Here is a 15,534-nt window from a genome sequence, read left to right on the forward strand (position 1 = left end):
TTATCACTCAATGTCACAATCTTAACTGTAAGACTTGTTTTGGAACGAAGTATGATTGACCTCTTGATTTAACCATTTCTTCAATTCTTGATTCCTCTTCTTAAACATACAATTGTACTAAGACTCACTTAGAGGATAAATATGGTTCTTAATCATTAAGACCTATCATAAAGCATAAAAGGTACTCTCCCTTCTTCTTAGAATGGAGAAACTTTTATCTTTCTGCCTACTTGATTCTTCTTATTCGTTCTGCTATTGATTTAAACTTTTTCAATCAATTCATAATTACACTTAATCTTGTAAGTATAATCATATTTACTAAACCTTTAGTAAATCATGACGAATATCATTGTTACTCTTATGGTGGAAACTTCTTTTGAATCAAATCAAAGCATATAAGAAGTGGCTTGGATAACACCTTTTGGATCTTGATCAACACGCAACTTTGTGTGCTCAATCTCCTAGTCCTTCACTTGACACTTTGTCAATGAATTAGTCTAATTTCCAAAATATGAAATTTCTCATTCATCGTGCAACCAAGTTGCATGATTCCAAGTTTTTGTCCAATTGAAACTTGGGCGATGAGAAACTCTCCCTATTTGGTAAACTCTCGAATTTCCATAAATAATATAATAAGAATCAAAGCCATTATTGCTAATAATAGAAACATTCAAACATCAATTTTTCATATACGCCATTGCAAGGATAAATAAATAATATAAAATCAAAATTTATTTTATTGCGTAAAATTTTGTCCTTACAATGCAATTCATTGAAAAACTATGCTAATACATATTTCTTAGCAATCTAATTCTAACTCTAAGTAGTAGCTCAAGAATCTAATCTTTGAGAAATGCGATCGAAATCCATTCCTTCATGGTTAGATTCTGCTCACTTCTTCCCTTAAGCTTCCTTTCTTTTCTTCGATCCTACAAAACATCAATTTCAATCTTATCACATTATGTATTAAGAATCTAGAATAGAAGCTTAAAAGAGTTAGTTAATGGATTTTACCTATATTAGAGCCATACATTTCGACTCTCCCATCCCTTAGATCTCTTAGGTAAATGGGGCAGCTTCGTCTCCAATGCCCCTTCTCTTGGCAATAAAAGCAAATTGACTCTTTTGGAACATGACATGGAACTACTTCAGACATTGCCTTTCTCTTATGATCAAACTTTTCGATCATAGCATGTCTTTCGTTGCCATTGTCTATATCCATAGAGGTCTTAAAGGCAGATTCACCAATCAACTTTGCTTTTCCATTGCGCCAAAACATTTCTGATTCAGCAGCAATAAGCATATAAGTGAGATCTATAAGGGTCACGTCGCGGTTCATCATATAATACTCTCTTACGAACTCACTATATGAGTTAGGAAGTGACTGAAGAACCCAATCAACATCCATTTCCTCACAGACAACGGATCCCAACATTCTTAACCTATCAATGTGTGAATTCATCCCTAGGACGTGTGCACACACCGACTTTCCTTCTTTATGTTTACTTGCCAAAAGGGCTTGAGTGATCTTGAAAAGCCTTTGAACTTGTGGGTTAGGGAGAATAATTGGAGGAGGTGGAGGAAGTGAAGCATGATTTCTTGTTCCTTGATCGAATCGTGGAATACCATCTTCATGTGGAATGCTTGTTCCACGGGATTTGGGAAGACCATAGTTGTCGAACTTTGACATCTACAAAACGGGAGAAAACAAACTCAAGTTAGTTGATTGATTGAGTCCTTAGTAAATCACCCAAATGAAATACTCAGGCTAGGACCCAACACAATATTCTACAACTCGGGAGAGGGATGCCGTAACCCAAATTGCAGAACATTTGAAGGTAAGTGAATGACGATTCACTAATTTCCACCATGAAAAACGAAAAAGAAATTTAAGTTTTAAATCTATGAAAACTCCTAGATCCTATGAGATTCATTGAACACTTCAATGGCATGTTTAAATCTCGATATGCCCCTCTTGTTTGTGACTGGGATGCCGAGGATCACAAAGCGGGTGTGAATAACCATGCAAACTTACATGGTGCCCTCACATGTTACAGTCACCTATTCGATGTGCCGGTAAACCACACACACTCCACCGAACTATGGCAAACATTGAGTCACCCTTTGCTACCTTTGCTTAGAACCATTTAGTGTGCCGGTAAACTACACACGCTCCACTAACGTCTTTGCAAGGGCACAAAGTGTAATTTCATGGAATTGCATCAATTCACTTTTGCCTAAGTAACTAAGATTGGGAATTTTATGAAAACATTTAGTTACTTTTATACTTCATTATACTTATAATGGAAGGTTTCGTCCTATCCTACCCGTTCGGCTAACGACCCTCCACTAGTCAAGAGTGTGGTGGGTAAGAGGGGATACCCATTCAATCGTCATTTTATAGGCAATTTCCTTAAACACCTCTTATAGACCAGCTTCGTGAATGAGGCCTACTAACGGTAAGACTGACTTTTAATCATACATATATATAATGTTAGACTTTTAATGTTATATATATATATATATATATATATATATATATATATATATATATATATATATATATATATATATATAGTATAAGGTGCATTTTACACTTTTAAAATATTAGGTGGTCAAATTTAACAATTATACTTTTAATTCAATTAAATTTTAAACCAAAAACTTTATGGATTTATTAAACCTCTTTTAATTATACACCTTAATTAATTAATAAAACCATAAGGGTGTGATTTGAACTTTTTTCAAAACAATACTATAGTTTTAGAATTTAACATTCCTAATTAAACTTTTAATCAACTTTTAAATTCCAAAACTTGAGGGAAAGTTTTGAAACATTTCAAAACATTAGGGTTTAGAATTTAAATATACATCAAAATTAAACTATTAATCAAAATTTAAATTCCAAAACTTGAGGGCAAGTTTTGAAACCTTTTTCAAAACATTAGGGTTTCAACTATTTAAATTTCAAAACAACAAAACTTTTGAGTTCAAATTTAAACTATAAAAACTAAAGGGGAAAATATGAAACTTTTCATAACACAAGGATCAAATAACAAATAATCTTAATTAACATTTAATCACATAATTATCCATATTTGATTTATTTAATGATTTCTTGCAAAACAATTTACCAATTTAATCAAAATAATTAATCAATTATCACATAAGGAAACAAATATTTTATTAATTGATAAATATCTTCAATTAGATCAAGAATATAGTCATATATATATATATATATATATATATATATATATATATATATATATCATAAAATCGGATTTATATTGATCTAATATGATAAAGGCAAGTATCTCAAGGATAAACAACAAGAAATCCCGAAAATAGCTCCATCTGACGCTCGAACTCGCCGAGTACCACACTGTACTCGCCGAGTTGAGGCCTACTCGCCGAGTACACTATGGTACTCGCCGAGTTCATCAGGCAGATGGCTCAAAAATTGATTTTGCAACTTGAATAAACACATAATGCATCAATACAATAGAAACCAATCAAGGCTCTGATACCACTGATGGGTTTTGGTCCTAAGAACATCCTATGTGCTCATACAAACCCTAATGCTCGGATCTAGGTTTCTCTATTGTACATGCAAGTTATCCAAGACTATAAACCCTAATTCTAGCATTCAAGTAATCATATTAACATGAGAATAGGTTTAATATGTTACCTTGATTGTTATGTAGCAATAACAATCCCAAATCTCCTTGTATTGACTTTAGAAAGCTTAGAGTCACAAATGTCACTCCTCTAATGGTTCACAAACACCATAAGCAAGAGGATGAAGAGGAGAGAGGATGGAGGCTGCCCAAAAACGTGTTCTAACCCTAGAAGAAGTCTTAGCCACGTTTTTGGGTCATAAGGGTCATATATATAGTGAGACTATTAGGGTTATCTAACAAGGAAACCCTAATTTGGATGCTTAAGCCCTAAGCAACCTATAGATCCCTTTCCTTAAGGCCTTGGACGATTTCCTTATGGGTTTCCCCATAGAATTCGTCCACTCCTTATTATAAGGCAATCCATGGCCCAAATTGCAATTATCTTATAATTACAATTCCAGTCCCTTAAGTTTAATTAATCTCTTTTAGTCACAAAACTAATTACCAATTAATTATTGACTAATATTAATTAAACAATATGGTTTCTCCTTTAATATATTATTCTCATAATATATTAATAAATCATATTTAATCCTTTCTCTCCATAATTCATCCTATCAAGTTGCTTTGGTGAAGGCAACCCAAATGGACCATGCACCATCGGGTCAAGTACATACCAAAATAGTTATGGTCTTAGACACTAATCCAACAGTATCTCCCCCCGAAAAGGTTTGGAAAATAGGGTCGTGAACTCACCTGTGAGTTATGATACTGTTGTTGCAGAGTGGAAACTAAAAGTCCGAACTTCGAGAGGCGCTCGAGGGTAGTGGCTCACGGATCGAGAGAGTAAGTGGAGAGAGAGAGAGAGAGAGATTTTAAGTAGTGTGGAAGTGAGACTACTGAAGTCTACTATTTATAGCCAGTTTTAGTGTGCATGTCGCGCCTTTGTGCATGAGCCACTGGAGGGGTGCCACATGTCGTCCTCTCCTCGTGCCACATCACCTCGTATCTAGGTGGATCAAGGGTCAGGTTACGCGTGGACGCGTGCGACGGTAAAAAAATAAACTTTGAATTTCCTTAACTTTCGCATACAAACTCCATTTTCAACGACTCTTATATATCTGTGTAGGTCTCGACGTACTCTACAACTTTTCTTTTGGTTGTTTTGGCTTGTTTTGACTTTCGTTTTCCGATTAGTTTTTATTACCATTATGATTTTATAAATATCATAACTATTTTATATGGTTTCCGTTTTAAGAGTTCTTTGTCTCTCAATTCCTACTTTGGTTAGTACTACGATTGTCTTGTTGGTGACTTTTTTTAAAAGTTAACCATTTGATGGGTTTTACATGCAATATCGCAGATAAATCCTTATACACTTAAAGGTACATGCAACCTGTTAGATCTAGTCATAAAACTATTGAAGTAACATTCTATTGAACAACAAGAACCCTATAAACCTAGGTAATTTTGAAATTCATAGAAGATTACATACCTTTTGATTGTTGTAGTAAACAATCAAACAATCCTTCTTGAAAACTCTTGGAAGCTAGCACTAGAAATCTCGTGCCTCTAATAGTTCACACTGAAACCTTAGCAACTAGGAAACTTGAAGAGAGGAGAGGGAAGAGACAAAATTTTGGCTAGCTTCTTAGCTTATAGGTTGGCCAAAATTTAGAGGGTGGACGACCCTATTTATAGCTGGCCAAGAAACCCTAGATAACACTTACTTGATTAAAATAATAATATCTTAAATCAGGTAATTATCTGGTTTCTTAATTATCCCAAGGCATATTATAGAAGCTTTATTTGACTCCTTAAAATCGTCCATCACTAGGAAGGTTCTGGAATGCCTTCTGCTCAACTATTGAACAATTATAGCTTAGATCCTTGCACTATTAATTAATTCAAGTAATCCCAAAATTAATTCTAATTAATTTCGGATCAATTCTTAATTAAATAGTACTATTCCTAATAATATATTATTCTCATAATATATTAATAAATCATTTATTTCTATTTATTAATCATATAATAAATTAATAAATCAGTCTCTCTCTCTCTAAAAGTTATCATATTCAATTACCAGGTTTGAGGGCAACCAAAAGAACTTTGTTAATAATTCAAGTATATACCAATTTAGTTATTGGCTTAGACACCTAATCCAACACCATTCTCCTTGTAGTTTTCATCGTTGCAAATTCTTACGTACGGTGGATATTGATTTACTATAAAATCATATCTCACCCATACCGAGTCAGATTTTTGCGAAATTTATATTTATGGGATCGCGGTAGCTTATATAATCTAAAAATGATAACCTTCTCTCAAAGTGAAGCGACTTTTTGTGCACTTCTTTTTGAGCCTAAAGGTTCAGGTAATTAGGGATGTATATTTGAATATATTGAAATATCTTAGATGGTTACAAGATTATCGTTATTACATATTCATGTTTTATCGTTGATACTAACGGCAATCGATGACGTATTTTCTAGGTTGTTACATCCTCCCCTCATTAAAGGAAATTTTGTATCGAAATTTAACTTGTAGTTGGGGTGTTTTCAAACAAGTGGTGATACTTGCTTCTCATTTGATCTTCGCGTTCCCATGTGTACTCTGGTACTCGCTTAGAGTTCCAACATACATTGACTATAGGAATGTGGCTCTATTTAAGTCTCTTAACTTCGCAATCCATGATCTCGATTGGCTCTTTGATGAAGTTAAGTTTTGTATCAATCTGGATTTCGTCGAGAGGTACAACTAACATGTCCTTTGAGAGACATTTCTTAAGGTTTGATACATGGAAAAAATTGTGTACACTGCCTGGCTCTTAGGGCAACACGAGTCGATAGGCTACCAAGCCTATTTTAGCAAGGATCCCAAAAGATCCTATGTATCTTAGGTTGAGTTTTCCCTGTTTTCCAAATCTTATAACTGCTTTCCAAGGAGATACTCTTAGCGCGACTTTTTCTCCAACTTGAAATTCAAGTGGTTTCCGTTGAAAGTCAGTGTATTTCTTTTGATGATCACGAGTCGTTCTCAATTGTTATTTGATTTGCAAGATCTTCTCGGTGGTTCTGTGAATAATTTCTAGCCTAGTTAGCAAAGTGTTCCCTGCATGTCTCTTTGCTAGTTGAGTATCACCAACTTCTACCCAACATATTAGTGAACAACACTTGCTGGCATAAAGTGCTTCAAAAGGTGCAACCTTTATGCTTGTGTGATAGCTATTGCTATAAGAGAATTCAACTAAAGGTAGGTGAGTATCTCAAGCATCTCCAAAGTCTATCAACACATGTTATGAGCATATCCTCAAGCATTTGTATGGTCCTTTTGTTGGATTTTGAGCATTCTAACACTTCTAAGGTGTTCATGCAACCCTAAATATCTTGGATCTACGTTTTCACTAATTATATATGCGAAGGTGTTTCCAAGGTATTAAGCCTATAACTAGCATACAAAGATGTAAACTACACAATATACTAGTTAGTGTAACATACCTTTTCATATGGCTGGAAGTCTTGATGCATTTGGCCTTAAGATCTTAGCCCTAATAGTGTAGAAGCCTCAAGTGGAATCACAACAAATCAATGACAAAGTTAGGACTTGAGAGAGAATCTCCATGCACTCTAAAACCTTCATGAACTCCAAGACATGCACCCACACACTAGGGTTGGCATTTTTTAGGTCATCATATATGTATTTATATGTGTTGAATTCTAAGAGTCATGGGTAAAACCCAAAACCATACCCATGGGTTTTATGATCCATGGTTCATGTGGCCCAACTCTTTATGTATCCATACATAAACTTGGTCCAACATGGATCATAAGCCCAACACATATAAATATAACTAATTAACATAATTAGTCCCCATATATTTAATTAGTCTCTTTTTGATCACTAAATCAATTCCAAATTAATTCTTGATCAATACTAATTAAAACCATATGATTTCATATTAATATATTAGTACTTATAATATATTAATAAATCATATATAACCTTCTCTCAAGAGTCCATCCTAACAAATTGTCCTGATGATATGCAACCCAAATGGACCATGCTACTCTCGGGTCAAGTACATACCAATAATAGTTATGGGCTTAGACATCTAATCCAACAATCTCCCACTTGGATAAGTCTAAAACTATTTTTGTTGTTGTCAACTTTAGCTTGCAAATGGGCAATCATCAAATGATGCGGGAAAGGGGCAAGGTGATCAAGGGTCCATTAGATATGGGTACACCCTAGTTAAAGGGAAGGCTAATCATCCAATGGAAGATTATCATGTTGCCAAATTTTTCCCTTATCAAGGGCATGAACTTGGACTCTTTGCTATTTACGACGGACATCTTGGGGATAGTGTGCCCTCGTATCTTCAAAAGCATTTATTCTCTAATATCTTGAAGGAGGTGAGGTGTTACAATTGTCCTTTGACTTAAAATCAACAACTTGGATGAAAATGATTCCCTTTATATGATCACTTATAACAAGATAAGGGCCATTTTATAAAAAGTTAGGACTTGATGGGAAAACCACAAAAAGGAACACACTTATAAATATTTATCGGATTAAGTCTTGTCCCCATTAATTCTTTGACTTTTTTTTTATGTGGAACCTAGAATCGGATGCATGGAAAAATAAAAGGGAAATGGATAAAGATTGATTGTTGACGAATGTGTAGTACATACATCCCTCATGTTGATTCCTTTTTTGTTCGTATGCATCATATTCTTGTGTAATCTACATACATAATCTTTTTTTTGACCTTGAAAAAAAAGAAATAAAGAATTAAGAATCTACATACGTCCGCATTTTGGCTATATTATACGTCATATTTTCAGCACCAATCACCTTTGCATTTTATAAAGTATACTTTTATAAAGTATACTTTTTCACAGGTCACAATTATTTCATGAAATTTTGTTTATCCACTGCTAAAATTACCTATTTTCCTATCCTAAATCGTTATAAAGAACATAACAGTTTGTAGTGTGTTTGGCATGCATTCAACTGAGACTAATGTCAATGAGACATGAACGTGGTATGTTTGTGCAAAAGACGTGAATACCTTCATTATTTAAAGTTTGTCCAGTCCATCCAACTTCTTTTTGAAAACTGATTTGACTGTAGTGTATGATGATGTTTTATGTTTATTGCAGGGTGAGTTTTGGACTGATCCAAACAGGTCAATTTCAAAAGCATATGAAAGAACTGACCAAGCCATTCTTTCCCATAATCCTTACCTTGGAAGAGGTGGGTCCACTGCAGTCACTGCAATTCTCATCAATGGTCGTATGTTATGGGTAGCAAATGTTGGTGATTCTCGGGCAGTTCTTTCCAACAAAGGGCAGGCAATTCAAATGAGCATTGCTCATGAGCCCAATACTGAGAGGGGCAGTATTGAAAATAGAGGAGGTTTTGTCTCAAACATGCCAGATGAGTGATACTTCTACACCTTTTGTATGAATGCCCTCATCATCAAATGCCATTTACAACTTCATATATAAGGAAATGTGATTTTATTTTTGAGGAGATACAAATACAATATAGTAAATGATGAAGATTTTGTTATTAGGAGATGTAGCAAGAGTGAATAGACAGCTTGCGGTTTCCCGTGCTTTTGGAGACAAGAATCTCAAAAATCATTTGCGCTATGATCCCGACATAACAAATGCAGATAACAAGATTCTCATTCTTGCAAGTGATGGTCTATAGAAGGTAAGAACATAAGTATTCACTCATTCTTTCTGTATTCACCCATTCTTTCTGCATTATTTAAGTAAAAAAGAAACAAACTGACTTTTTTGTTTGATTGGTGTTGATACATGTTATGAGCAACCAAGAGGCAATGGATGTAGCGATAAAGATCTGGGACCCACAAAAGGCAGCGAAGCAACTAGCTGTTGAAGCACTGGATCAAGAAAGTAAAGATGATATATCCTGCATTGTTGTTCGGTTTAAGTGATGAAAGAAACTCTATATAAAGAATTTGCATGGATTTAGGAATGAGTATGTACAATATAAGATAAGAAGATGTAAATTATTGAGGGTTTATGGTTTGCAGGATTTGCAAAGGAAAAATTTACATAGTTCATTGCCATCGTAAGTATGGTTTTTTTTTTCTTAAAATGTTTATGGATATGGAAGTGTTGTTGCTAGTGATTGTGGGTTTGTTGATTTTTCGTTTCTTGAATGTGTAGATTTATATATTTACTTTTGTTTTTTGGTAAGTTTTGATGGCAAAATCTGGAGGAATAATCGTTGTTGGTTGGCCGTTGTGTTTCTTGTAATCCGTGTAAATAGGGATATCGGACTTATCGAGGGTGTGTGAATAGACGAATTGCAAAAGTTTTATCCCTTTCTTGTGTATTTCATTCTTATATTTCTTTTTTTAGTTCACAGAGATCACATTTTTAATTATTTGTTTATTGTCTAAAAACGTATCAAACATAATAACTTTTTTGGTCATTAGACATTAATATCGATGTATTGATCATTCCCAAAGTAGGATACAATACATGGGCTAGGGCTTAAGTACAAAAACACAGTAAATTTATACCACCCCACACATAGGCTAGGGCTTAAGTACAAATACACAGCGGACCTATACCCCCGAATTTGAGCAAGAGGTCAATGAACACTTTGTAAATATGGAAGATTGTATACACCCTTTAGTAAAAATGTTGGCATACAGATGGCGTTAAGGGATGTGGAGAATTCGGATGTGAACGATGACAACTTCGTCTCTTACAGATCATACATACTTATAAAGCTAGCATTTTTTCTTGAATCTCATGCATTTGAAACCTCATTTTTTAACTTTCTCAAACCACATTCATTTGAAACCCCCTTTTTTAACTAATGCAACTCAAAAGTTTTCTTAATTATGATTTAACACTCAAAAGTTTTATAACTTATATTATGTTTAATTAGCATTTAGTGAAAAATTTACTATAAAAAGGCCAATCTTTTGTGTCTTTTGTGTTATATAAAATCTTACATGTAAGAAGGATTTGAAGATATTGTGATTCAAAAGTTTTCATATAGTTGAAGCATTCACGATCCAAATATGATGATTTGAAGAAATGGGTTATGTCGCATCGATGGTAACTGTAATATAATTTTTTTCTTTCAACCAAAACAAATGAAGTTTTTCTATTCTTTCTTTATATTCAGTTTCTCATTTAATCTTTATATGTGATTTGTGTGTATTACTCAATCTTGAATGTGACTCTCCAAACATCAATGTTTTGTTTGGAATACCTTTTTGCTTCTTCTTTTTCAAGAAAAATATTTTGATTGCAGGTTAGTGAAGAATTGTCATCAAGTTTCTATTGTTGAATGGTGTTAAATGAAGAAAGAAGATTCATAAAATGGATATAGTTTTTTTTGTTTGAGCAAAGTTGACGAATGTTAGTTTTTTCTTTTGATTTAAATGTATATTCATGTAACATCTTTATTTATATATTCAATCATCCAATGCTCTTATTTATTTGATTGTAGTTTTTCTATTTTGATTATGTTTATTTTCTTTTCTTTTTTGTTGGGTTATCCTACACAACATATTTAAAAGACAATATTTAAAAGATAACATAATTTTGAACATTTGATATGTAATTATGATAGACTTATCATGATATGTTCTTCATATGAAAGTAATTTATCCATATTACTACGACAAGAATTACATACGACATTTACGAAAATATATATATTTTATGTGATTTGTTTAACATGTATATGCACCTATGTATGTTATAAATTTATAATTAAATATCTTTACGTTTAATAATTGAAGGGATTAAAATGATGCATCAAAATCTATTATTTAGAAGAATATAATAATAGCAATAATAATAATAATAATAATAATAATAATAATAATAATAATAATAATAAAAAGAATAATAATAATAATAATAATAATAATAATAATAATAATAATAAATATACATTTCCAAGTACCGCATTAATTTGAAACTCACACTACAACTCAAGAGTTTTCTAATTTGTGTATATTTATTAGTTACAACTCAATAGTTTTTAACTTATGATTATTAAATAGTAATCACTAATAACTTTTTATTTTTCTTTCTTTTACAAGGTTGTAAAGTTTTGCTTATTAAAATCATTAATGTATTTGAAGAGATTTATGATTTAAATATGAAGAGTTAATATAAATGTTATAATAGATGTTTTAGTGTTTCTATGTTATTAAAAGTTATAGTGTTTCTTTTTCATATTTTTTATTATTCATTGTATATATATATATATATATATATATATATATATATATATATATATATATATATATAAATGTTATAATAGATGTTTTTCTATATTTATGTTACTAAAGGTTGCAGTTCATATTGTTGTTCATACGTTTTGTTACCCGTTATATTATCATTCATTTGATATATAATTTACACGATTTTAAACGGTTTATAAAATTATCAAATAATTGTATATATCACATTGACTTAAAAATTAAACTATAATGTTTAATAAAACTAATATGTTAACTATATGTTTGCTTTACTACTAACATTTTGTTTCAAAGTAAAAATATTAAATAATAATTTGGTAAAAGTTATTATTTTAACTATATAATTTTATTCTCGTGCAACGCGCAAGGATTCGTTTAGTTGAATATCAAGGTTGTTGTTGAATTGGATTGGCCGACATATAGATAGCCTAACGTTGTCATTGTAGACAACAATGATGGTGCAAAGAGGCATGTGGAGTTCATGGAACATGTTACTGATCCAAAAAACATATACCAAACTATAGTAGTTTTTATGACTTTATAATAAATTTACCCCTTATATAGAGATAATGCTTGGAAGAAGGATGTGCAAGTGAGTAACTTAGTGGGTACACCCCATCTCTTCAACTTTGAAGTAAAAAATGGTATGTACAATGATTTTGTTAATATAAAAACCATTTTTGTACATGTAGGAAATGGAAAAGTTATGGTATACCTTGTGGTCGTGCAATAACGACAGTATAATCAATCATGATTTACGAACAATGATAATTTATTTCATATATCAAGTTGCGTACCGGACGGGAATAATGCATCATATGCCGACTATATCTACATGAGAAACACCCAATGAAATGATAGTCGTGCTACCCCTCTAATGCATTAACGTCTATTAATATGTTCGGTTTATGTTTCTGTAATCAAATATTTTAATTTGGATTTCACCAAGTCAAGACTATATGTAATTGAGTTTAATGTTTATGTTATTAAGATTTATGTTTATGTTATCGTATTTCAAACGTCATACCAAACATTTTTAGAATACATAATGATACAAATAAATATGGAAATAATTTCAAATATATATATATATATATATATATATATATATATATATATATATATATATATATATATATATATATATAGTTTATTTGAAGATGATATTTGATATTATGAAGAAGGTCGTTATATTTATGAGAAACACCCAATGAAATGATAGTCATGTTACCCCTCTAATACATTAACGTTTATTAATATGTTCGGTTTATGTTTCTGTAATCAAATATTTTAATTTGGATTTCACTAAGTCAAGACTATATGTAATTGAGTTTAATGTTTATGTTTATGTTATCGTATTTCAAACGTAATACCAAACATTTTTAGAATACATAACGATACAAATAAATATGAAAATAATTTCATATATATATATATATATATATATATATATATATATATATATATATATATATATATTATTTGAAGATGATATTTGACATTGTGAAGAAGACAACTAGAAGGCTCATAAAAGAGTCAAATACTTAATGGACGTTAGGGATGTTATTCGGGTCGGAAACCGAACCGACCCGAAGAAACCGAAAATCGAACCAAATAAGCAATACGGGTTCGGTTCGGTTCGGGTATTATTCGGTTTGGTTCGGTTTCGGCTGTACAAGATGATTAAGAAGTCGAATAACCCGAGTAACCCGAATATTTTGTATTACTTTTGTAGCTTATGATTTCATAACAATTTTTTTAAAGAAACAAATTAAACTAAAAATTGAACATCCAAAACACCCAAAAATCTATCTATAAGTATATAACCCGAATAACTTCATCAATATGGAATGAAACAAGTAAAAGAACATATATGGTTGTTTTCATTAAATTCACTTATTCAAGGTCAAAGTCCCCATTGCTCGAGCTTATAGAAAAAAAGTTAACTGTTAACATAGTACATTCAAATTTCAATTGATAAGATACATAATAACACATTTAAAGATTGAGTAATAGATTAACACATCCAATTTTCAATGAGTAACATACATAATAACACATTGAAAGATTGATTAGTAAATTAAGATACAAATTCTTACTTGTGTTTCTTGATTTGGAACCCAATTTTCCATGAATTGAATGGAGTAGAAACTAGAAAATAAGATGAGGAGATGATTCACAGAAGTTTGAAGTACGGAAGTCGATCAAAAACTAATGCCGATCAAAGACTAATGTCGCAAGGAGCAATTGTCGATCAAAAAAAATTGTCGGAAGGAGCAATTCGCAATCAGCAACTGTCGATCAAACAAAATTGTCGCAATCATCAATATGGAAGTAGTCGACTCGATTTGGTGTAATAGGATATTCGATTTTGTGTATTAAGTGGGTAACGATCTTCGATTTGGTTTTTTTGGGATCGATTCTGATGATCACAGAACCGAATACGTAAATTGTGCAAAGGAAAAAAAACGACTCTTCATATTCGGTTCGGTTCTTTGGACCGAATAAGCCCTTATTCGGGTAACCCGGACCGAATAACCCGAAAACCGAATAAGCCTTATATAGATACCCGAAAACCGAATCAAATTGCTTATTCGGGTCTAATTCGGTTCGAGTTTTCGGGCCAAATTCTCATCCCTAATGGACGTAAGAATTTTCTTAGTAGAGCTCAAAGAAAAGTTGTAATGGATAATAGATACAAAAAAAAAAAAAAAAAAAAAAAAAAAAAAAAAAAAAAAAAAAAACTTTAAGTGTAAAAAAAAACGGATCGGTGGTGTGTAAGCAGAAACTAGCAAACTTATAATAGAACGAGACCGTTTTGAAGATGTAATTAGAATTAGATGACGTTTTATTGAACGCGAAAAAATAATATAGAGGCATGCCAGAGAATTTAGGTTTGAAATCAATTTAGTGAGAGTTTTATTGCTTTCGGTTTGAGTTTTAACATTTATTTTATGTCCTTACTTTCAAAATTTGGCTTTGGTGGGTTTGAATTTGTTTATATCTCCACAACTAGTGTTTGTCTCCATAGATAAAATCATAAAATATAAATTATTTAGTATTACAAAATACGGATATAACAGATCCATATAAAGATTGTTTACCTTAAGTGACTCTAATCCCAGAAGGTATTATATCCTTATCTGTAAATCATTTTTTAAACGACACTTACACAAATTTGAACTGATTCAGAATATTGCTTCGGGTTTGGGACAGATTCGACAAATTTATTTGTATGAAAATCACTCACACTTGTAAAAAAAATAATAGAACACTAGACTGACCAAAATAAAAAAAACACCCATACAATACGAAAATATTAACAGTCAATATAAGATTGCTCTTCGTATTCCATAATAAAGTTCTTATTATGGACATGTTTTTCTTGGTTATCTAGAATGTTTAAACTACATACATGTCGAAAAGTCTAGAAAAGAATCTAACGAAAAGACAAAAAAATGGAATCCACACTTTGAAATAAAAAACATTCAACATTGTTCATCATATTTCAAACTTGTGTATTGTATTTCAGTTAAACATTTTTTTCATTATGAGTTTAATTCGTATACAAAAATATGCAAAACTAATGTGATTCACCGGATATATGTTTCTTTTCTTTAAAAGTAACTTGAAAACTTT

The 15,534-nt window shown here is 31.7% G+C and overlaps 1 pseudogene; it reads left to right on the top strand.

Moving 5' to 3' along the window:
* The first annotated feature begins 7,804 nt into the window (after positions 1 to 7,804).
* On the top strand, positions 7,805 to 9,594 carry LOC111899579 (probable protein phosphatase 2C 9; annotated as a pseudogene).
* The last annotated feature ends 5,940 nt before the right edge of the window (positions 9,595 to 15,534 follow it).

This window comes from Lactuca sativa, chromosome 5 (assembly GCF_002870075.4).
Source record: "Lactuca sativa cultivar Salinas chromosome 5, Lsat_Salinas_v11, whole genome shotgun sequence".
NCBI lineage: Eukaryota > Viridiplantae > Streptophyta > Magnoliopsida > Asterales > Asteraceae > Lactuca > Lactuca sativa.